The 26,816-nt window shown below is 32.7% G+C and overlaps 1 protein-coding gene and 1 pseudogene across 1 annotated transcript in view; both read left to right on the forward strand.

The window, feature by feature from the left end:
• LOC116422587 overlaps positions 1-23,748 on the forward strand; it is a 96,342-nt pseudogene extending 72,594 nt beyond the window's left edge.
• The window catches only part of CNTN5 (contactin 5), a 1,555,331-nt gene that overhangs the window by 268,832 nt on the left and 1,259,683 nt on the right, over positions 1-26,816 (forward strand). The window lies entirely within an intron of this gene.

The raw sequence follows: 26,816 nt of genomic DNA on the forward strand, positions 1-26,816 counted from the left end.
TTTTGGGAGGAGTAGAAATTTAACATTTCTAGGAATGTTCCATTCTTCAAAGACTAATATGTTTGATACTCAGAATGAAATGGAAAAAAAAATCCAATAACTAATAACACCTGTTAGCAAGAACATCATGAGAATAAACTCATTTCCCTTTTATACCACATTTTGTCCTCATCTGACATAACTAGTTTGTGATTCTGGGAAGTCATTTAACCACTTAGTGCTCTAGGCAAATCTCTAAGACTCTAATTTGAAGAGAAAGCACTCACTTGATGTTTTCTTGTCCTGGTGCTCCTTCTGTTGATGAAATAACAGATTAAATCCTAATCTCCCAATCTCATTACACATTTTAGCTTCTTTTTACAGAATCATAATGGTGTTTGTATTCTACCTTGCTAATGATGTATATAAATACTTCAAAATGTCAATCACTTCTTAATTGTAGTTGTTTTCTCAACTAACACAGAGACAATTCTTTTGTGCTACAGTAGTAAGTTTTGGTTCCAAAAAAATCACATCATGTAGTAGCCAGTCTTTTGGTGATGAGCTGCTCTAAACTTGACAAGACTGATTTTCAGGAAAATGACTTTATTAACTCTTTCCAGCTTGGTAGAGATAGAGTCCATGCTTCACTGGTCAAAATCAAAGTCATCCCCACAAACCAGAATGAGGTTCTGGAGTAGAACTTGAATGGAGACCATGTATTAAATGTAATCATAATTCATTTTTATCCAAATTTTATGTTAATATTTTAGGCACAAAGTAAAGGAAATGAAGTCTAAATGTGCTCTGGACACTCTCAAGAGTACTTCTAATCCTTATTAAAAGGTAATATGAGTAAACTTCACAATACAGCCTCTTCTGGGTAATTAATAATGCCTTAGGTTTAAAGTAACTCACATTAAAAATAGGACATGGATTCCTTCTGACCAGAATGAAACTAGCATAGGTGGCATTTAACATAGGATCCAAAGGAGCTTCAATTCATATTTCTTTGTGGTGAAAAGCTTCCTTATCAAGTCCAAAAATGTAATGCAGATATTTTTCTGTACTGACTTCAGGAAAACATACATGTTCTTGAATTGTTCAGTGTCATGAAGACCCAGGATTGCTATTAAACATTGATTTTTCATTTTCTCAAAGTATTGTTTCTCTGTCTCTTCTATAATATTTTTGTAAATTTATCTGTCAATCAATCAAAAGGTACTTATTCCATAGCTACTATATGACAGCAACAGTATTAGGCTCCAAGAATGCCAAAAAAAAGGGCAGTCCTTTCCCTTAAAAAGCTTACATTATATTGGGGTAAGTAGTATATACATAGAAAAGCATAGGTAAAATAAATATAAGATAAATTAAAGTTAATATGGAAGGGGTAGAAGCACTAACAATTGGGTGAGATAGCTAGGATGTAAAAGGCATTCTTAGCCTTATTTATGCCATGGATCTTTTATCAATCTGGTGAAGCCTATCCACCATTCTTAGAATAATGTTTTTAAACAGAGGGATTTGAGTGGAACAGTGGATAGAACACTGGTCCAGGATCAGAAACTCCTGAGTTTCACCCAGCCTGACACTTACTAGATTTGAGAGCCTTGGTGAGTTAATTAATCTCTATCTGTCTTCATTTCTTCATCTATAAAATGGGAATAATAAAAGCAGCTACCTCCCAGAATTGTGATGATAAAAAGACATATTTGTAAATCATTTTGCAAATATTAAAATGTTGTATAAATGATACTATTATTAAATCATTTTAATTAAATATATAAGATTAAAAAGAAAATTAGTTAAATTGTTATGTAGTTATCAATATGTTTTTGGTTCAAAAAGCAATAAAAAAAAAGTTCACAAACCTGAGGTTGAGAATTCCTGATTGTAGAAGATAGAGTTTGTGCTCTGAACTTTGAAGTTAATTATGGATTCTAAGAGATAGAAGAGAGAGAATATGTTCTAGGTTAAACAGTTTAATAACTGGATCTCAAAATAATTGTATTATTAGCATTTTTACGATAACTTTTTAAAATCTAAGCAATCAAGAAAACAATAAATCAAGCAGGATTTGGAATGTTTGTTGATTTCAGAGGTATAGATCCTCATGATAAAAATTTAGTAATTGGGTCAGCTTCTTTTTCCTTCCAACTGGCTCCAGCACACCTCTGATTCCAGGAATAGGTGACAGCTAATACCAAGGCAGAGACATTGGAAATGAAGTATAATGTTTCAAAAATAGCAAAGTCAGCTTAGCTAGACCATAGAATGAATGCTATGATATGAATTGATGCAAACAATGTCAGAAAGGTAAGTTGGTATAAGATTTTGAGGAATTATAAATGCCAAATAAGAGTTTGTTTATTGGGCCATAGATCTAGACTAGAAGAATGTCAGATGCTATTTAAATAACTGGCCTCCTTGCCCAAGTTGACAAAGGTAGTGAATGTCAGATCCTTTAACTTCAGAGTCAGCATTCTTTCCACTGCACCATGAGAAGTTCAAACCTAGAGATAAGAGGGAGCCATTTAGCTTATCTAGTAAGAGAGTGATAAGGTACAAACTGTGTTTTTAGAAAATCACTTTGGCAGCCATGTGAATAATAAGTTAAAGAACAGAAAGCTTCAAGCAAGGAAGCCAAGTCATAAATAGATATTTTGCTTAGTTTCTGCTATTGGGGTTGAATGTGAAGAGCCAGGTTGTACTTTCCCCCTATAGACAATTTGATTTGGTCTGCTTTCTCCACCAAGCCTGACTATATTCAGACATCATTTATTCAGTCCTTTGATTTCATATGTGAGGAAAATGAAGTCCATAGAGGTGGTCATTACACCCAGTCATACTAGTAGTAACAAAGTTAGAGACTGAATGTATATACCTGGAACACAATCCAGTATTCTTTACTTTGTATTCCTCTATATGCTTTCTATGACTAGAACCTGTTCTTCTTACTGAAGTACAGGACCCATACCATCTCCAGTGTGTACCTCAGCCCATGTCTGAAAGTGAATACCTTCATATTATTCTTCCTTGCACTAAAGAAGTTTAATCATATTAATTGAAGAAAGAATAATTATATTGCAATACAGATATTTTCTTGACAATTCAAATAAGAATATATCTCATCTGTGGGATGGACACACGTTGGGCATTTCTGAGCCTTTCTAAATAACTACAAAAGATGAAAACTATAGCCCAGAATGTATTTTCATCCCTTCCCAGATCATTTTAAATGTTAACATGAAATTATTGTAATTTTTAAAAATTGCATATTTCTCTCATTTGTTTCTTTTAATTAATTCATGTTCTACAAACATCCCAAAGTCAATAAATTTATGAAATTTTGGGAATAAGGAAGTAAAATTTATACAGGAAGAAAAGTACGGAATATATTTAGTTCTTTTCATGGATGAGAAAATATCTGAAAAGCCTGATTAGTCATGGGGAAGGTGTTAAATAGAGTTTTACTAAAGCATATTTTAAAAAACCAGTTGGAATCATTATGGAAATAAATACAATTTAAAATGTTATATAGTACTCAACAGATTTTTAGCTTTCATGATATTTTATTTGAAAGACCATGGGTGGTATTTTTAAGTAGTTAAAATGTAATCAGAATCTATTAACACAGAGCTTTTGATAGTAGTATCATGAAATGATACCTCTGAAATTGGAAATGAATTATAGTTAATCCCAGCCCTGAGATTAAGCCTCAATTTTAAGATTTTAAACTAGCATATGAAACTAATATAATATCAAGGTTTCCAAAGTCTTATAAATTAAGGTTTTTAATATTTTAAGAAAACAGAAACCTTTTTACATTGGGGAAAAAAAAAACCTTCTGGTTCTTATTTCTCTAAGAACACGCATCAAATTGGCAACAAATTATCAGAATCTTAGTTTTCATTCAAATTTCATTCCTCATTCCCAACGTAAAATCTGTAATGCCCAATTGGACATAATATATCCAAATCAATTTAGATTCTTATAAATCAGATTGATAGGGTCTTTCTTTTTTATTTTTGACCTCCTAAGGTTATATAAGTAGCAATAGAATTCCTCAGTCAAATGCTATGAACACTTTAGTCATTTTCTTCACACAATGCCAAATAACTTTATAGAATGCTTAGACCAATTTGCATTTCCAAGACTGTGCATTAATATACTCATCTCTCTATAACCCTTGTCCTCAACGTCAGCAGTTCTTGTTTGATGTCATCTTTGCAATTTGGTGGGTTTAATTAATACAGTCCAATAAATCAATATTTATTCAACACCTTCTATGTGTTGGGCACTGTGCTATTCCCTAAGTAAGCAGAGAAAGAAAAAGCCAGTCCCTATACTTATAGAGCTGACAATAGAAAATTAAACATGCAAACAAATTTAAACAAACAAGTTTTTTACAAGATAAATAAGTTTAATTAACAAAAGGGTTGAGAAATGTAGAGGAAGGTAGGAAGGTCAGTGGAGAGATTTGGGGATGGAGAATCTTCTAGGCATGAGGGACAACCAGAGAAAACTTTAAAGGATAATAAGGTTTAGAACAAAAAAAGTCATTGTTTGACAAAGACTAATGGGAAAACTAGAAAATGGTATGACAGAAACTGGCTATTTAGACCGAGATTTCACACCATATACCAAGATAAGGTTTTAGATGATTTAGACATGGTGATACCATGGTGGTACCATAAGCAAATTAAGAAAGGATGGAATGATTTATCTACCATGTCTATGGGGAAAAAAAAAAAAAATTAAGACCAAACAAGACATAGGGAATTATAAAATGTAAGAAAACCAATGCAACCAATATTTGAAGGAAAGCAGAAAACTGTGAAAAAAAAAAGTTTATATCAAATATCTCTAATAAAGGCTTCATTTTTCAACTATATAGAGAATTGAATTAAATTTCTAAGAATACAAGTCATTCCCCAAATGATAAATGGATAAGTTTATGAATAGTTTTCAGACAAAGAAATAAAAGCTTTTTATAATCATAAAAATGCTTAAATCATTATTGATTAGAGAAGTGAAAATTAAAACAAATCTGATACTCATCAGATTGGCTAATATGTCATTAAAAGAAATGTTAAATATTGGTTGGGATATGGGAAAACTGGGAAATTAAAATGCTGTTGCTGAAGTTGTAAATTTATCCTACCATTTTGGAGAACAATTTGGAACTAAACCCAAAAGACTATCAAAATCATATCTTTTGACCCAGAAATACCACTAATAGGTCTAATAATTAAAAAAAGAAAAAAGAAAAGCAAAAAGACTTATTCATACAAAATATTTATAGCTGTTCTTTCTGTGGCAAAGAAATGGAAATTGAGGGGATAAACATCAATTGGAAGATGGCTGAACAAGTTATGGTATATGATTGTGATATAATAAAATAGTATTCCATTATAATAAATGATGAGCATACTGATTCCAGAAAATCCTACACAGGGTTACATAAATTGATACAAAGTGAAGTGAGCAGAATGACAATATTGTACATAGTAAATGTACACTGTACAATGAACAATTGTGAATGACTTGGCTACTATCAGCAATACTGTGATATAAGACAATTGTAAAGGATTTGATTAAAAATCTCTCTCTCTCTCTTGCTCACATATATTTAATATCAGTTAATGTTCCATGGTCTAATTAATAAGTATTTAATAAATGCCAACTATATACTAGGCATTATGTATGATTCAGATACAAAGAAAAAAAGGAAAACTATAAATAATACCTGGTTTCCAAAATTTATATTTGACTGTGGAAAACCAATATCAGCACATAAAATAAATATAATATTTATGGAGTAAATGCCAAGAAATTTTGACAGGCAAAATAGTACTTGTTGCAGGGGTCCTCAAACTATGGCCTGCGGGCCAGATGCGGCAGCTTGTTTTTACTATAGTCTGGCCCTCCAACAGTCTGAGGGACAGTGAACTGGGTCCCTGTTTAAAAAGTTTGAGGACCTTTGTACACAGTTTGGGACTTTAAAAAAGACGGGGAAATAGCAGTTGAATTGAGCTCTAAAGAAGGTAAAGATTTTATGAAGAGGGGGTAAGAAAAATAATGTAGACATGGCATAGAAAACAGCCTGGTCAAAGCATAGAGGAGGGTGTTCTGAAGTAGATATTCTCTATACCTGCAATACAGTGTGGGATAAGTCACATGCATCATAATCCTGTTAGGCTAGAGTAAATATCAACCAAAACACTTTCAATAGTAGATGTAAAACACATTTCAAAATATCTTCCTTTTGTTACATGTGATTAGTACTATAAACATATTTTTTTTCATCTATATAAATATGTATATAAAATAGGGTTTTAAAATTCAAGAAAATGACCTTAAACCTTATAAAGGGAAGTTGATTTAGGGAGAACAATTTGAACTTTTTATCATATGAAAGAAATTCTTTCTGTGCAATTTAAATGTGAAGCTCCTTTTGTCAGTCTGTGTTACTGGGGTAGTTTGCTTAAATTGATAATTTGGCCATCCCCTGAATAAATTCTGCAAAGCTTTAAGATGTTCTTTACCTTTAAATCATCACTAAGTTATTTCATATGCTTTTTTTTTCTTAGCTATTTGAGTCACTTAGTTCTGTCATGAAGAGTTCAGTTCTTAGAAAGGGCATAGCACACTTGAAACATTAATTTAGCATTTGAATGATAGAGCTAATGCAACAAGTTTGGGAAATGGCAAGATGTCACATGAAGCCAATAAGAGAAAACTGCCTTTTTTCCCCCTACAGAGAAACCAAGTAATTGTTACTCAGAACACTGGAGGAGAGTCCAATTTTTAAACATTTAGAGGAAGTCGGAAAAGCTTGAAGGGCTTCTCTCTAGGGGCACCTTGGAGGAATTCATGCTCCTAAAATAAGAAACATTTATCATGACTCTAAGTACAGGGGGCGGGTTATATGCAATTGTCAAGCATACTGAACACCAATGAACTTTGCTGGCACTAATTGCCACTATATTGCCATTTATCAGTATTGGTCCCTCTAAAGGCTACTTTTTCCATGGGGAGGAAATAAGCAAAATAAATGCTTGAAGAGACAGTGATATATTGTAGAGTTGTAGATTTCTAAGAGAGAAATATACTGGAATAAAACTGATTCTCATTCTGTAGTTTAAGATAGAAGGTAAATTGGGTATCATAAGGTTAATTAGTTGAAGATGTTTTTAGACTGAAATTTATTTAAAATCTGAAACTCTTTCTACCCCATAAGCAAAGATTCTATAATATGGTATTGGCTTGGTTTTCAGGTTTTTGCTTTTTTTTTGTCTGAAGTGAGTCAAATTTCCAGAGATGGGTGAATCTGGAGACTGATTTATCTTCAAAGGCATTTAACAGTTTTAGATAAAATAAGCAATGGTGTTTTCAAGGGAACTGGAAAGACGTAATGACATATCATTTTGCTCCCTGTTCACTCTCATTTGAGTCAGTCCTGTTTTTCATGTCTAGCCAAAATGACAATAGTTAACTCCTTTTGATTGAAAATCTCAAATTTTACAATGTTGCAATGATGTTTTTTTTGGTAGATTTCAAACTCATCATGTTATATTTCCCACTAAGCTTAAACCTTTTAAACACTAAAAGAATCTGACATATCAATTGTCAAATAATTTATTTTCTTGTTTCTTTAAGATATTCTTAAATTCTGGTCCTTCCAGTGTTTGATGATGATTTTCCCTTTGGGGAATTGTAATGATCCTATAAAATCCTGCTCCCTTGAAGTCACTCTGTTGTCTTCTGCATATGTTCTTCTTATCTTTGCTCCTCTTATTTCATTCAAGAAAAATTACAGAATTGGGGAAGGGGGAGAAGTAATTCACAAGATATGAAAAAATAATACAAAACATCTTGCTGTTTATTGTTGTACACTTCAGTAGATAATTGTTCATTGTATTGTACGTCCATGTCACTGAACTTGTAAACAATAAAATGGTAGATGCACTACTTGCCTTGCCCTTGACGGGTTTGTAATCTGAGAGGCTGGGATGAGGCATGCACAAAGAACCATCCTGTTTGCTATATAGATAAATGATTAAAAAAAAAAAAAAGCAGCACATTATCAAGGTCTCAAATTTTGCAATGTCATATTGAAAGTAACAAAGGATCATAGGTTTTGATTCAAGGGTAAGGTAACATGACTTGAAGAAGTCAGAAGATTTATTTTTAATTACTGAGAAGAATCTGAAACAGACGTCAAGATGAAAAATAAATAGGGGCAGCTAGGTGGTACAGTGGATAGAGCAACAACCCTGAAGTCAGGAGGACCTGAGTTCAAATTCTGGTCTCAGACACTTAATGATTTCTAGCTCTATGACCCTGGGCAAGCCACTAAACCCCAATTGCCTCAGCAAAAAGAAAAAAAAAAAAGAAAGAAAAATAAATAAATGGATTTTTATGAGGAGGTGACGTTGAAAGGTTAGAATGAAATTGCAAAGATGGAAAATGTCTGAAAATATTCAGGAAACATTCAGAACAGATAAGTTCCTTGAAAATTGTATTCTTTTCTTTTCATATACCTTGAATCTAGCAGAATAAGATCTTCACCATATCAAACAATTAATGAATGTTTCTTGAATAGAAGAGATAGGACTCCAATTTACAAAGTACAAGGCTGTGTTAGTAGTGGTAGTGAGGATTAGCTACTGTAGAGGTTTTTGGAAGTAGAAGTTAATGTAAGATATCAGCTTTGAAAAAAAGATTGAGATTCTAAATGAAGAGGGAGGACATTCCAGACATACACAACATTTTATACAAAACATGAAAATAGGGTCTAAATGCTGTGTACGAGACATAATACAGAATATATGAAAGAGTACAATATGCCATCACCCTAGAAAGATGGGTTGGAGATAGATTGTGAAGAGCTTTAAATTAAGGCTTATTTTGTTGGATATCTTCACTGGCAGTAAGGAGCCACTGTAACTTTTTGAGCAAGGAAATTACATGATTAGAACTATACTTTAGAAATATCACTTTGGCAGCTCTGTGGAGGATGGAAAACCTAAAAAGTATCTTAGATATTGTTTAATCCAACTGATTTACCTTGCCCAGGAAAAAAACTGGAACTCAGAGAGCTTATTTTAGTGATTCAACATCAATCACTCAGGCAGCAATTAATAGAACCAGCTTTTGAAACATAATTTTTCAGATTATAAATCTAGTTTATATACGTTTACTCCATGAAATAGATGATTTTATCACTATAAGCTCTCTTATTTTCTCTCTTTACCTTTTTCCACCTTATTTCTTTCCTTTTCTTACTTTTTTTTCCTTTCTTACTTTTTTTTCCCCCTAGAGCTCATTTATAGGGACTGGCATGGGGCATCCTGGAGAGGATGATATTGAAGATTCAGTGGGGACTGGGATTAATCGACAGATCAAAGCCTGGAGGAGGTAGAAAAGTATGAGATAAGTAGCATAGGAGGACCATAAAAAAGAAAAATAAATTTCGTCCTCAAAGATGAGAGCAATGAAATAGAAAAATATAGGTCAAGATACAAACACATTTTAAGGAAGAGAAAAAATAAATTGAAGGAGCTCACATAATGTGGCCTGTATCTCAACAAATTAGGAGATGAATTCTCTAGAGAGTGTGAAGGAAAGGTTGGAGACTTCAGCAGAATGGAATGGATTTGGAGAAATAGCTATTTGGAATGACATGAGGAGTCAATAAAAATGAATAAAAAGATTTCTGAACAGCTGTAAAAGTATAGTGAACTTAGTAAGTAGGTTTTCTTAAATTGATTTGATTCTTTCCCACCTTTCTTGCTTGCTAAAGGTATTACTTTTTTGGGGAGGGGCTTAGAGTGTAGGGGAGGGACTTATTTTACCATAACATAAAGATAAGTTTGTTTTAAGATTTGATTTTAAGATTTTCAGAGAACCCCATAAGTTAATCAATAACATAAGGTGCCCTAAAACTAGAGTTGAAAACCCCTGAATTAATTCCTGTCCTATTCTCTTGATCATGTCACTTTGCTCTTATGCCACTTCCTAGCATATCATTTTCCCTAATATCTTGTTAACATGCTCAAGGTTATTTTCTTTCTGAAGGTGAGTCTTCAAATATATCTTCCTCTCTCTACATCCTGTAAGACCATTTTCTGCTGAAGTCTTACTTATATATATATCGCTTCACAGTGTAGGAATGACAGTGGGTTGCCTACAGTTCTGACAGTAGAAAAATTTGCAAGCTTTAAATGTTTTGAGAATGTACCCAGTGACACCCTATATACGTGGTATTCCAGAGCCAGACTCTTAAATCCAAAGTGGCTCCACATTATGGAGTTAATCACCAGCTGATGAGTTTTCATTATTGTTGCTATTTGCTTGTTCATTTGTTGTTGGGGGCTACATCAAATTGCTGATTCAGAGTTAAGGAGGAAATTATGATTTATATCAGTGGAAGGAATATCATGCACAAGGAAGAAATCATACATCCACGCAGTTTGGGATAATAAAAAACACAATATGTATCTATATGGCTAAACTCCAATTGAGGGAAAAAAAAATAAACAGACCAATATACCTAGTTCTAGGCTGTTTTCTTATAACTGTATCATTCTCATCAGCCACTTCAAGGAAAGACATGGAGCCTTACTGTTTACTCATAGCATGGGAAAGGTTTCCAGCTGATTCATGTGTTGTTGTATTTGATGACTCTCATGTAGACAATGAAAATACCAGATGGGGGAATTGCCCTAGCTTCAGATTTGAAAGAGAAAACTCCCTGAGGCCATTTCTAGCTCTCACAGGTTGTTTCATACCACAGTGGAAAACTAGGAAGGAAGGAAACTAGGGAAATATTGCCTCTGAAGAGGGAATGAATATAAAGAGAGAGAGAGAGAGAGAGAGAGAGAAGAAAGAGAGAGAGAGAGAGAGAGATTTAATTGAAGAAAAAAGGCATGTCCAAAAATTATGAGTGTCTGATATGTTAATTTTATAGAAATGTAAAAATTCCAGATAATATATATCACAGGATCTCTTTGAGATATAGTGTAGTTGAATTTATATTTTAATATATTTAACATCTACTGGTCATTCTGCCATCTAGGGGGTGGGGGGGGGTAAGAGGTGAAAAATTGGAACAAGAGGTTTGGCAATTGTTAATGCTGTAAAGTTACCCATGTATATATCCTGTAAATAAAAGGCTATTAAATTTAAAAAAAAAAAAAAAAAAAAGAGATATAGTGTAGTTGGTTAAGGAAGAAAGTACTTGATTCAGGGTCAAGGAATCTGAGTTTGAGTCCCATTTCTGGAATTTAATACTTGTGTGACCTTGGTCAAATTATATAGCCCTTTGGTCCTCAGTTTTGTCATCTGAAAAATGAGGCCATTGAATTGTTTGTGCTTTCTTTTTGAAAAGGACAAATTTCATTATAGGTGATGTCTTGACTTACAAGTGAGTTGTATTTAAGGGAGGCAGAGTTACACTAAGTTATCAGTCTCACTTTCTCTTCGGCCTTATTGAAGTACAATGGCAGGATAAAGGTCAAGACAACTGAGAATGGCCCAGAATTCAGTGGATAACTTTGGCCTTTGATAACTGACCAAATTCTAAGTATTCCAAAGCATTTTTCATGGCTTTTGAAATAAAATAACCATTGGATTGGAGAGCCTCTGAGGCCCCTTAAATTTCTAATTCATCAATAAATCAGTTAATTAGCAACTTATAAATTCGGCAATTGTTAATGCTGTAAAGTTACCCATGTATATATCCTGTAAATAAAAGGCTATTAAATTTAAAAAAAAAAAAAAAAAAAAAAAAAGAGATATAGTGTAGTTGGTTAAGGAAGAAAGTACTTGATTCAGGGTCAAGGAATCTGAGTTTGAGTCCCATTTCTGGAATTTAATACTTGTGTGACCTTGGTCAAATTATATAGCCCTTTGGTCCTCAGTTTTGTCATCTGAAAAATGAGGCCATTGAATTGTTTGTGCTTTCTTTTTGAAAAGGACAAATTTCATTATAGGTGATGTCTTGACTTACAAGTGAGTTGTATTTAAGGGAGGCAGAGTTACACTAAGTTATCAGTCTCACTTTCTCTTCGGCCTTATTGAAGTACAATGGCAGGATAAAGGTCAAGACAACTGAGAATGGCCCAGAATTCAGTGGATAACTTTGGCCTTTGATAACTGACCAAATTCTAAGTATTCCAAAGCATTTTTCATGGCTTTTGAAATAAAATAACCATTGGATTGGAGAGCCTCTGAGGCCCCTTAAATTTCTAATTCATCAATAAATCAGTTAATTAGCAACTTATAAATTCCTACCACATGTTAAGCTCAGTGATAGATTTAGGGAATATATTTATGGAGGACTAAACAATCTGTGCTATCAAAAAGTTTATGTTCTATCAAAAGATTAAAAATCATGTACTTAATACAAGTACTGAGATAGAAAATACAATCTAGACAGATGTGATTTTTATTACATAAGGAAATTCCTGGTGTGCAAATTCCCACAAATGAAGGTTGGAACCTTTTCTTCAACAAGTCTTACAAAGCTTGTCTAGAGCACTGTATATTTGGTTGACTTGCTCATGATCATATAGCTAGATGTCATATGTAAAACGGGCCCAAATCTTGCTGTCTCTAAGGCCAGTTCTCTGAATACTATGTCACACTGTCTCCCCTGTATAATTATATCCATAAAAATATGCAGTATGAACCATACATGTATACACATCTATCTGTATGTTTATATATATATATATATATATATAAATTGAAATATATATACATATATATATATATATATAATCCATCTCTATCATCTAACTATATGGGAGATAGTTATAAAGTGGAGAAATCTCTAAAGTTGAATCAATCTTATGAAGTTTAATAGCTCAACAATATATCAGTAAGGTTTAATGGATTAAACATAGAATTTATTCTGAATCAGTCTTATAATTTACCTACTGAAGGAAACTGCTTATATAGAAGCACCCTATAACAAGGGAGATTTGAATGTGTAATTTTATCTCCTTACCAAGAAATCACTAGGGATTTAGGCTTAAGGATTTGCCAAAGGCCCATTCTCCTATTGTCTTTGGAATATATATTTGATAAAATAGTATTAAACATAGATTTTTAACATTATGGACATTATTGGTAATGAAGACTGTAGATCAAAACACAGATTGAGAAGTTCAGAATTAAATTCTAAAATTTGCATTTTAGAATTTAATGGACTTAAGAATTTTGGATCATTGCCTCTATTGACAGATTAACATAGGTTGTGGGAAATTATAACTGGCTTGCCACTATGCATAAATTCTGAATTTTCTTTCTCACTTTTTTCTCCTTTATACTGTGCTAATTTGTTCTCTGGTAATTTTGTAATTGAATACTTTAGCATATCTACAAACAGGTCTACCATCTGGAACTCAAACATACATTAATACATTGGTGTGTAGAAGGTCTTTAAATGTGAATAAACTGACTAAACTAAACATAGGCTAATTGAAGAAAAAGATCTATAAAACCAAAGAATTAAATGAATAAGGAAAAGACAATTACATGCATTCATATGTGTGTATAAAACCAGTGAAATCATTCCTGCTAATAATAGGCTCTTAATAAATATTTGTCGATTGATTGATTACTTGTACATTGCAAGTAGGGAGAAAATTAGCAAAGTACTGAGATTTATTCTGAAAGATTTATATCTAGAGTACTGGTTGTTTAATTATTTTGAGATTTTTTTCTTGCATTTTATGCACTGTCAGAGATTTTTAAGTTCATTGATAATTCATTGTTTGAATTTTGAGTGTTGATATATATGAGTTCTCTTTTTCCTCCTACAATTTAGTAGGAAACCTTTTTTTTAATTTAATTTTTTTTGTTACATTTTAAGTTCTGAACTGTTTCCCTCTTTCCCTTCCCACCCCACACTAGAGGAGAAAAAGTAGTTATTTTTATAATTGCTTTTTTGTAAGATGTGTTTTAAGATATTATTGAAGATATGAATGGCAAAAAAGGAACAATCCAAGTACAATGAGTAGATTTCCTTTGTAGAGTTTATGACAAAATAAGAATGGATAACAAGGATAACACAGGATGACATGGACAATAAAACAATTATAATCTGTATTATTGAATAAAAACACACCATAAAATAAAAAAATCATGTAAATATATATCAAAGTGTGGCTTTCAATTTTAAATTATAAAATATGACTTTATATACAAAATGTGGCTTTTGATTTTTGGTATTGTTTATGGACATGATCAAGATAAATAAAAATTTACACTTTTATTTAGTACTTGAAGATGTAAAATATTTCTTTTAAAGACATAAATTTTTCTTGCAATAACCCTTTGAAAAAATAGTGTAATGCTATCCACATGATATAGTTGAAGAAACTGAGGTTTGTAGGCTTTCTTGTAATCACAAGGTAATGAGCCAGAGTGGAACTTGAACCTAGTCATCTGAATCTAAATACCAGTACCCTTTCAAATGGAATATACTGCTTCTATTGTATCTCTGTTGTCCTTTCTTCCCAACAGCATGGGTAGCTTTATGAGAGATAGCCTTATATGTTCCCAAACATAGTAAACTCTGAAGAATATTTTTCTATCAAATAATTTTATAATCAGGAATATGAACTATTTTATCAGCCAATGCATCCTACTTTTCCCAAATTTTGTACCAGTCAATTAAAAAGACTAAAGTCTTTTTTGGTAACAATTAATATAAACATAATTATAAGCTGAAGTGGAGAAGGATTCTCTTATCCAAACTATATGTGTCTTTTCTCAGGGTTTTGGATAAACTAACAAATGCCTGTTGAACTGAAATGTGTTATTTTTCCTCCCTCTTAGAGATAGAATTCTTAGGATCTAATAGTCTCCTGTGATATATACATACATACATACATACATACATATACAAACATACATACATAAAAAGATCATAATATGTACAGGTGAATAGAAATACACACCATAAAATTTAAAAAATCAGGTAAATATATCAATACATATACATACCTACACATATAAAAAATATAAGCCAATTGTTCTATGGTTAACAAAACTTGACCCAGTTTTGATATTTTAAAATCTGCTCATCTTTTAACATATTTTAACAATAGAAAATAATATCAATTTTACACAAAAATTCAAGTCCCAAAATTAGATTTTTCTGTCTATCAGGATTATGAGAAAATGGAGCGTTTATCTCTAAATCAATACTGACGGTTTAGCTTCCTCATCACCATTATTTCTTTTGAAAATGTTACTAGTATTCTGAGCCTGCTAACCATAGATTCTTAGATGTTTTATGTCAAGGGCTCCTTTTCAGAGACATTTTAAAGGCAATAAAAATTACATCGAATTTTAAAGAAAACCAGTTATATTGAAATGCAGTTATCAAAAACAATGTTCATGAAGCCTAGGTTAAAAATCCCTAACCTAGTCAGTGATAACTAAAACTCTAGTTAAGTTTATAGAAATAACATGTTGCTGACTTTTTTGCTATCTCAAAGTTGAGGTCCAACTTCCTATGTAGGACTTCATTTAAATCAATCTATTCACTGCAAGTAAATCTGTAACTCAAATCCCAAACTGATGTGGAGATGTCTGTAGATTTCTGTATAGAATGAGGTTAATCTGAAAAATGATCAATTGTGTTATAAGCAACTGTTTTTTTTTAAAACTTTTCTTTCTTGTCTATTCATATGTTTGTCCTCAAAATTTATCATCTCAAAGAGAATGGTACCCAAAAGAAGGAAATTTTAAGTTTTTTTTTTTTTTATTGAACTTTCTTTAAAAAAAAAAAAAATTGCTGTGGCAATTGGGTTAAGTGACTTATCCAGGGTCACACAGCCAGGAAAGGTTAAATGTCTGAGGCCAGATTTGAACGGAGGTCCTCCTGACTTCAGGGCTGGTGCTCTATCCACTGTGCTACCTAGATGCCCCAAAATTGAACTTTCTTAAAAGGCCTTAATTTAAGTTTAAACAGGAAATGTGGAAGAATACTTTCTCAACAATGTTTATAATTTTTGGGCATGACCTTTTATTACATATTATTGATAATTATAATTATTGATAATAATTATTACATATAATTGATAATTATTCCTATTGCCAAATAGTTTTTCTGTCCTGTCCATGTTTTAAATCTAATTTCCTATGTCATGTACTTAAGAGCCTTCCTTTATTACATAGTTAGTGATGACTTTCCCTCTAGGACCTCACGTAGTACTTTGTTTAGTGCCTCTCTAATATACTTAGCCTATAATATTTTGTATCATTGCTATTTTAACATGAATCTGTAATTATAAGTTCAATGATGTCAAAGACCATATTTTATCTAAATTTTGTGTATCTTCCACTATCTAATAACATATCCTACATGGTATAAGTGCTCAATAAATGTTAGTTGAATGAATAAATTAGTGAATGAATCTACAGAGATGCTAAAAAATAAATCAAAATAGTACCAGCAACTGAACAGATGCTAAACAAATATATTAAATGAGAAAACGAGTATTTGAAAAGATGGATATGGGTTTATAGTAAGATGGAGATCAAAAAAGGAATTTTAAATAATGTAAATTTGATGTCAAATTTCTCATTTGGCAATAGGAACAACTAAGTGAGATATTCATTTGGAGAATATAAGGGAGCATTATTTAAAAAGCAAGATTTTCTGCAAAGCCAATGCTGAGCTGATGTCAATGTATCTGAAATTACAATTGTTGTTCTTCTCTGCTTGCTCTCTCCTCTGAAGGATAAGGATTTGTCCTCCAATCAATCTGTAACATTTCTGCCACTAATGTAGCTAAGAGATAAGGTTTTTCTTCTCCCATTTCTTCCTATAGTTCATCTTGATTTGTCTCAGGCCACATGACTGTCTTGTACTTTAGTTTTATAAATCACTTTAGAGGAGTTATCTTAACTCTGCAAACTCATAGGTTATCAGATTCCTATGACACAGCTGATTTTCTCAGTTCAAAGACAGCTTTTGAGAGCCTTTGTTTTGGGACCTATCTCAAATGCAAGAATTCCATCTTATTTTCTTAAGCAACATATTTTGCTCTAAATAGGTTCATTTGTGTTTATTAGCCCATTACTCTCCCCACAACCACCAAAACAAAGTAATTCTCAACTAAGCTCCTACACTGAAGTCTTACTTTAGAATGGAGGTGACATAGGGTTTTGAATATTATCCTAACCAAGTATAAGCTCTAGTAGATTCTTAACAATCTAGCTAAGTTTAGATTGTTCATTATGAAAAGGATGAACACCCAGTGAGGATATTTTCAACTATAAGTAATTCATGAAACTACTTACTAAGATTCAAAGATATTACTCTCTATTAATGATGCAATGATTTACTTCACTGACATAACCACAGATCCTTGATTTTTTTTAAGGGAATGGCTTTGAGGCATTCAGAAAGAGCATAATATGGTACCTAGAAAGCCAACTCCAAATCAGAAAGAACTGGCTTCCAGCTAGTTATTAAAAAGTCAAATAATAGTAATATCTCTTACAATCCAGTACTGACAATACTGGATAGTATCTTGAGCTAGGCATGTGACTTCTCTTAGCACCCTTACCCCCACTCAATCCCACAGCAAGTTCTCATGGATAAATTGAAGAGGGAGCTGGTGTTTACCTGCATTGGTAAATGGTGTTCTTCAGTGGAGGTTCCCTATACCAATAAAATCACTGCCTGACACTGTTTCTTTCCCCTCATGAAGTAACTATGACAAAAGAAAATATTATGCTGATCTAAATTGGACTAAAATGAAGTTTCCACTGAGTGGATGGGGAAATGGCTGAATAAGTTATAGTATATGAATATAATGGAAAGTTATTGTTCTATAAGAAATGATCAGCAGGATGATTTCAGAAAGTCCTGGAGAGACCTACATGAACTGATGCCAAATGAAGTGAGTAGAATGAGGAGACCATTGTACACAGCAACAGCAAGATTATATGATGATCATCTGTGATGGACTTGGCTCTTTTCACTCATGCAGAACAAATCAAGCCTTGAACAGCTATGAGCTATGTGACCCAGGCAAATTTGCCTCAGTTTTTTCATCTGTGAAATGAGGATAATAATAACATCTACCCATTAGGATTGTCATGAGGGTAAATTAAGATAATATTCATATTCATTTGCAAAACTTAAATGTAATATACTACTACATCTACTATTATGACTGTTGTGATTACTACACATATTATTATCACTGCTACTACTATTGTTATTATATCTTACTATTATTACCATAGCAGCAAGTAGTAAAGCAAATAGAATGCTGATTTTCAGTAAGGAATACTCATCTTCATGATTTCAAATACAACATCAGATACTTAAACTAGCTTGTGACCCTGAGCAAGTTAATTACTCGGTTCCTCATCTGTAAAATGAGCTGGAGAAGAAAATAGAAAACTACTCTAGTGTCTTTGCTAAGAACACCTGAAATGGGGTCACAAAGAATCAGATTTGACTGGAAAATGACTGAACAAACAAAACTACAGTTACCAACAACTTAGGAATTTGACTAAGAGGTTAAGTAACTATTTCGTGATCATATAACAAATACATATTAGAGACAAGACTTCAAAGTAGATATATCTTCAAGACATGTATTTTTCCAAGTTGGTCCTCTGTACTATGTTCTGCTAATTTTTTCATATACCTATATTGATTTGATTTGGAAGAAAGGTTGCAGGAAAAAGATAGCTAAATTAAGTGATATAAGAGAAATGAGAATAATGGGGGAGAGGGAATAGGTCCTGAAGAGTTTGGACAATTCTAAACTTTTAGGAAACTTATGGATGGGGAAATACTCAATATCATACTTTCTCATTTCCTTAGAGAACCAACTAAGGATCAGTTGAAATTATATATGTAATTTCCATTGATGAGAGGTAGTGGTAGAAAGATTTAATTTGATGTCTTGTACCTTATTCTGCATCCCAATTAGCCATTTAGTTTTCTTGTGAACTTAAACAAATGATCTGACCTTCCTAAACATCAATGTCCCATGTGTAAAATAAAGGAGTTGGATCTTTATAGCTAAAATCCGAGATTCCTCACATTCCCTGGACCTGTGATTTTATGATTTCATCATTTCTATGGACCATTCTGCAGCTGAATCTTTGATTTTACAATGGCATGCAGATCTGTGTGTGTAAGTGTATATATATATAGATATAGATATATAGATATATATAGATATAGATATAGATATATAGATATAGATCCAGAATCCCTAATTGTTAGTGCTGGAAGTAGTCAAATTTTCCATATAAGTGAAGGTTATCTTGTTAAATATGTTTATTTGTTTGTTTTTGCTGAGGCAATTGGGGTTAAGTGACTTGCCTAATCACACAGTTAGGAAGTGTTAAGTGTCTGAGGCCAAACTGATCTCAGGTCTTTCTGACTACAGGACTAGTGCTCTCTCCACTGTTCCACTTAGTTGCCCTAATATGACTTTTTTTAAGATACAATCAAATAGAATAACATTTAAATTGCCTTTTAAACTTTAAAACATGATATTATTTGTGATTTTTATTAATAATTTTAACACTTTTCTATACAAAACAATATTTTAAGTGTTTTATATGCTTATTAGTTATCATTGTAGATATCATTAATGTAACATTAATACAACGACAAGCTAAGAAATAGTTGAGGTTAGAGATTTGTCCCTGCATTAAATGGTTTCAATATGTTATGTGTTTTTTGAGTTCCTTTATATTTTGAAAAATAGTTTATTATCTCTTCAGTTAAAGAAAGACAATTATCATCCTTTTTTTCTGCTTCTCTGTATTGCAGATTTTAAATCCTCCACTCTCTCATTTCTAATTTGTTGTTAGCTGAGGAGCCAGATGATGTATTATTCTGGGATCCTGTGTAAGATAAGAGTAAATAAGATCTGAGTGAAGACTTTACAATGTCTGTTTATCTGCTGAGGCTTTCTTTAGTGGCCTTCCTTTTAGTGGATAAGATTAGAACTAGACAGGCCACTTTCATTTTACAGATGAAGAAATTGAGTCCCAGATAAACTGTCAGGTTCAAAGTAAGCAGTAGTAAATCCAGGTTCTCCAACTTTGCATCCATCAATGTGTCTAATTAATCTAGCTTCTACTTGGTTGGGGCCTAGAAAATATAAATTGCTGGATAGGTGGTGTGTTGCTTTTTGTGAAAAGATCCATGTATATCTTATTTCTACTTTTGCTCCAGCCTCTCAAAAAAGGTCTTGGGGCACAGAAAAAGGGTTTCTCGTTCTTTTACTTCAACTTCCAGTGTATCCATTCCACATACTGGTACTTTAGCTTTTTAAGTATTTTAAAAGCAAAAGCTAGCTTTAGTGTTTTTATGACTAATGACATTGTCTTAGAATTTAGCAAGAATGGCAGGAAAACTCTGCTGGCAATAGATTCTCACAAAGGGGGTGGATTTCTGTGGAAACATAACAGAAGGAATTGACAGGATCATTTCTGATAGCTACTTTCATTGTGGGTGGAACCAAAACCATGTAGGCAAGGTGATACACTTGATGTCTCTTGAAGCAAAACAGACACTCTTTAAATTGACATCCATTAACTCCCTCCAAGTTTTACACACAGAATTATAGTTCTTTAAAGGAAGCAAGTTTTAGAAGACAGACATTTCTTAACTGATTATCTCCTTCATGAGCAACAGCAAAACTGATATACTGGAAAATATGTAGAAATTACTATTTATATCTTGGTTACATTAATAATGCTCTAATTATTTATTTTATAGTAATAATAATAATTCTCTTTTCTGAGGGTAAAACTTGGTAACTTTAAAAACAAAACTATTACTGACTACCTGCTTGTTCACTGCTCTGCAGTCTCATCCCACGGTGTTTATGTTCTGTAAATCAAATACTGTACAAAGCTATCTTAAGATGATAGATTCAGGTTGGAATCTGGTAGGAAACTTGAGCTTGAACAGATGACTCAGTGGGTGCAGAGAGAGCTAATAAAGTTTTTGAAAGGGGAGCAGGGGGAGTCAGATAAGAGAAAAATGGGGAAGAAATCCATTTAGAGGGGTAGGCCTGAGGTGAGAGGAGACAGAAGCTAAAAAAAGAGAGTCCCTGGGACATGGATAAGAAGAATGCTACCAAGTTGAGCCAAGGCTCTGGGGATTGTCCCTCTCATCCCACTCTGGGAGAACTAGTTCTGGACCCCATGTAATATTTAAGCTGAAAAATGCCTTACATATATTGTCATACTCAAATTTGTGGTTTTCTAGACATTGAAGAAAATGAGAACATTGAGTATTTTTTTGTGGAGGTACCAGATAGGATACCAGAGAGAATTATCTAGCCTGATATCTGGATAATTCACCTTCCTTCTAGATCCCCACTTATTAGAACTATCAAATTCAACTACATTTCAAAAATCAGCAATACACCCAAGTCAGGCCAAAGCCAGAATTCTATTTTGGTATTAATGAATGGAGGAATGAGAAAATGCTTTCTACAAGTGAATGATCAGTAAGACCTAGTAGAATCGGAAAATTTTTTGAACAAAAATATTAAAAGTAACAGAAATACGTTCCCCACTCTTCATTCTAAAAAATCAAAGGCCATGAAGATGTCCATTAGAAATTGTGCTGAAATATATTAATGAAAATAAGTTGAAGCAAAGTATCATCTAGCAGCAGGATGCTGATTTTCAAAAGTATTTTAAAAGCTTCAGCCTCTTTGAATTACTACAAATTGTTCTTTGGACTCAAGAATCCTTGTATTAAAAATTTTCAGAAGCACCCTTGGTCAAAGAAATCAGAACCACATTTTCATTCTGTAGCTTAAGTGGCCACTTTTAAACTCCAGGTAGTAAAAATCAACTGTCTCACAGTACAAAAATTATGGGTGGTGTGCTTGTTATAACACCAACTCAGAAAGAAAAAATAAATAGATCTGGTGACAATATTGATAGGAATAATCTGACAGGAATCTATGGTCACAAAATCATCTTCTTTACTTTTTGCCATCTTCAGATAATGCAGTTATCAAAATGATTATTGTATTACACAAGAAGTAGGGATGAACTGGGAGAGAAGATGCTTTCAATTCAATGAAAATAAAATAGACTACTTCAGATTTGAATTGCAAAAGGAACTTCTCTGGATTCTCCAACACTTTTGGAGGTTCATGAAATCCAAGACTGTAAAGAATGATGTAATGATGGGAGATAATCTCTTTGCAATTGTAACAATATCTAGAACTGTCTTTGTTTGGGTTAACAGTGCAAAGGAGAATTGGATTAAAGCAATTTCTGGTGCCATAGTAGTATAATAGAACCCTGGAAGGTTAGCATCTTCTGAGCATTCCAAATGTTCTTCAAAATAGAACAACTTTTTGTTTTGCCTATGTAGCAGCAGTCACCTCACATTCCACAGACTCTCACAGCATTTTGGGCTCAAGATCTACCATGGAGAAGAAAAGACTAAAAATATCTTACAAAGGCTAAGCCAGGGAAGTTCAAGGTCCAGATTCTCACTCTAAGAAAACTGTCTTCCAAATGTATTTTAGTAGCAAGGAATTAAATTCAGTTCAATAAATACTGATATAAGTACCTACTAAGAAATTTTAAAAAACGCTTTATGTGCTAAACTAAGTGATTAAAAGTTTGTGTAAATTGCTCTTAGAAAATTTGACAATTTCATGCATACCAAATTAAAAACATAAATTTTTCAAGGGAATGGAAAGGTTATATTGGTATTCTAAAAAGAAGTTGATGTGAATGCCTCTTAGATATTTTAACATCCAAATTTTTTGATTGATCAGCATTGTCTGTTGAAAAATTACCAAATTAAGATTTCATTTGCATCTTAAGTCTGTGCTGTTACAAAATTTTCTTTAGAATATTGATAATTCTGAAAGTTAAATCTTTTTTTTCCTTTTTAAAAATGTATTAATTCTTAAAGTGAATGGCAACTTTTTCATATCAGATATTGAGCCATCAGTCTAACCAGAGTTTTTGTTAAATTGAGTTAAGGAGAAAAATGGGAACTCAAACTAATATATTCTAAACATTTCAATCAAATACATTTTATAATGAGTTATATAAGGCCTTGCTTTGTTCAGTGTTTTGAAAATTATTTGGTGTGATTTTTTGAGAGATTTGCTTTTTCTTAGCATTATTTTGTGAATAATTTTTGTTTTTAATATTCAGATTAGTGAAAGACCTCATGTCTATTTTATATGTAAAGACATAATTGATGGACCCCTCTTACTTATTCATTTTATGTCCTGTAAGTTTTCTCACTAATAATCTATTTTACAATGTCTGCATTTTCTCATTTTATTTCTAAACATTTTGAGATCAACGTGTTCATGATCCTACCTTACTGGTTTAAAACCTTAGGATGTGATTCTTTTTGAATACCATAATTTGCATTAAGCTGTTTTTATGTCTCAAACTAGGGATATCAAAATACTAATATTACAACTTTTAGCTGTGTAATAAGCTCATTTCTAAAACTAGATTATATTATGCAGTATCATAAATGTGATTAATAATTCTAAAACATACTTGTTTCATATATTTCATAATAAGTTAAAATAAAGCAAGTACTATTTTGTGATTCAGTTTTGAAAACATTTACTTTAACCAATCTTGAATTTTATGTGCTGCTGTTTTTGTGATTAAAATTTGCCATTTTGAAGTAGCATGCATATACCTCTCTGAAATCATCCTGCTGGTAGTTTCTTACAGAACAACAGTATTCTATGCCATTCATATTCCATAATTTATTCAGCCATTATCCAATTGATGGGCATCCACCCCATTTCCAGTTTCTTGCCACTAAAAAGAGGGCTGCCACAAACATTTTTGCACATGGGAGTCCCTTTCCCTCATTTAGGGATCTCTTTGGGATATAATCTCAGTAGAAACACTGCTGGATCAAAGGGTATGCACAGTTTGATAACTTTTTGAGCATAATTCCAAATTGCTCTTTAGAATGGTTGGATCCATTCACAGTTCCAACAATGTATCAGTGTCCTGGTTTTTCCACATCCCCTCCAACATTGATCATTATCATGTTCTGTCATCTTAGCCAATCTGACAGGTGCTATCTGTGCTATCTCAGTGCTATCTCAGAGTTGTTTTAATTTTCATTTCTCTGATCAGTAGTGATTTGGAACACCTTTTCATGTGGCTACAAATAGTTTCGATTTCTTCTTCTGAAAATTGTCTGTTCATATCAAATGTCCTTGTCTCTCCTCTACCTAAGCTAGGAGGAACTTAATGAATGTTTGTTGATTAATTAATTGATTGATGATAGAAGTATATAATTTTAGAGTTGTAAAGGAGCCAAGTCATATGCTTGAGTCAATATGCTATAGTGGGAAAACCCAAGGACCTGGATTTAAATCCCATCTTTCCCCTTTAGTATGTGGGAGCAATCTGCATCTTAAACCTTTCTGGGTTTAAATTCAGTCCTCTGTGAAATAAAGGACTTGGACTAAAGTACATTTCAACTCTAAATCTATGATCCTATAAATTTAGTCAACATCATTGTTTTCAAGTAGAACGATTTCTTAATTGTGTTCAAGATCAACTTAGAATGTAGAAATGGGCACACAAATGGTGGATTTTCCTTCATGATTTCTAATCTTGGGGCAAACCATAGCAACCAATGGATCTTATAAGCATCCATTTCTAGTTTGTGATTATTTCTAGTTGGTAGCTACAAACCACTTATGTGCCTAAAGGGAAAAGGTTTTTTGTTTCGTTTTGTTTTGTTTTGTTTTGTTCCATTAACTCTTGATGAACTATATGAGTAGTCCCCAGAGGGCTTATTAGTTCAATTATGAACTAGAGCATTTCCTGAAGTATTTTTATATTTTATGGAGTCCAGCTAAACTTAATTGAACAGAATGTACTGACACGTGACTTTGCTTACATTATATATAATACTTCAGTGCTCCAATCAATCACCAATAATCCTATAGCATTGTCCCACTGCACTTAGCGGAGATCACTTTGGGACAAGTTAAATCTTATGATGTTTGCTTGACTTATATAGTCATTACTTGGCCATTATAAATTCATTAGATATTGGTTAATGCCAGTTACCCTAGGCAATACCAGGAAATTCACAAGGGATATTAAATCTTAAAGATACTTTGAGGTAATAAATTCTTAATTCAGAGATGAATTGAAAATTTCAATGAATAGGCAGTCAGTTGCTACCAAAATGAGAGTAACACAAGTTCACAGATTTAGAGCTTCAGAGATACTCAGAGAACATCTACTCCACAATTATTGATTTTGTAGACTGGGAAGCTGAGGTTCAGAGACAAATGGCTTGCCCCAAGTCACACAGATTGCAATAAAGTTGGGATTTGAACGCAGACTTTTGACTACAAAGCCATTGCTTTTTTTCCCTTAGGGCCTCATTGAAGACATCCCTAACTCCCTTAAACTTTTTTTTATTTTTATTTTTGAAGAAGTTTTCTGCCCTTGTCATGTAAGTATATGAAAAGCTTCCAAGATTTGCATGCTTTATATTTTACTTTTTATTTCAAAATTATTAACCAATCAAACAAGAAATATTTATTAAATACCTACTTTGTGCTGGATACTATGCCAAGTACTAGGGATATAAAAGGCGGTCCCTGTCCTCAAGGAGCTTATCTATCTAGTGGGAGAGAAAACATGCAAGCAAATATATGCAAAGAAATCGATATGCAAAATAAATAAGAAATCAGAAGAGCAAAAGTTTTGGAATTAAGAGCAGTTAGACAAGGCTTCCAATAAAAGATGGCATTTTATTTGAAACTTAAAGAAAGCTAAAGTACTCAACATGTGGAGCAAAAGAGGGAGAGCATTTCAGGCTTGGGAAACAAGAAAAATTCCCAGAAGCAAAAGATGAAATGTCTCCTTCTAGGAAGAGCCAGGAGATTAATGTCACTGATCAAAGAGTATTTAGGGGAATAATGTATAAGAAGACTACAAAAGTAGATTGACATTAGATGATGAAAGTCTTTTAATTCCAAAGAGAATATTTTGTATTTGATCCTAGATGTGATAAGGATTAGCCTGGAAAGAATGAGGATTGTGGAAAAGAAGGAATATTAGACCATTTGTAGCCTGGGTTATTATTATTGACTCTGTTACGAGCTAGCTTTCTGTTCATTCTTGGGTAAGTCACTCACTGTCTCAAAGTTTTCCTTTTCTCATTTAAAAAATAACAGAGTTAGAGTGGCTAATTTCTAATGTTACTTCCAGTTCTAAAAATGTATATCTTTCATATTAATTCTAATATCATGTAGTTATATAGGCATGATGACAGTGTCTTGAATTAATACAAGTGACAGGTTTTAGACTTGTCAGGTTTTAACAAAAAGAAAATGTTCAGGAAGTAAAAATTTCTAAAAGATTATTCCCTGAAATGGAAATCTGATTAAGAAGAGGAGTTACGAGAATATTTGCAAGTGCCACTAAACTTTTTGAGTGGGAAATAAATGCATTCTCAGGAGCAGGCAACATTCTACTGGGATTCCATCTCAGATGCATAACTTACTGAAGTAAGTTTTTTTTTGATCTGACCCAGCTCTGCTGCTGAACCCTGTGTCAAGACACTTATGTATCCTTCCTCATTAAAAACTAAAATGGAAAGGAGGATGAGAATGTGAAGGAAAACTGTAAAAGTCACTTTCTTTTCTCAGATGTCTCAACTTCTTTTCCCATCTGTGCAACAAAAATGTTTGCACATGATTTAATTTGAAAGAAGTTATGGCCTTTTCTCAGCCTTTAGTTAATTAAGAAATCTGTCTGTCATCACTTAA

Source organism: Sarcophilus harrisii, chromosome 3 (assembly GCF_902635505.1).
Source record: "Sarcophilus harrisii chromosome 3, mSarHar1.11, whole genome shotgun sequence".
Classification (NCBI taxonomy): domain Eukaryota; kingdom Metazoa; phylum Chordata; class Mammalia; order Dasyuromorphia; family Dasyuridae; genus Sarcophilus; species Sarcophilus harrisii.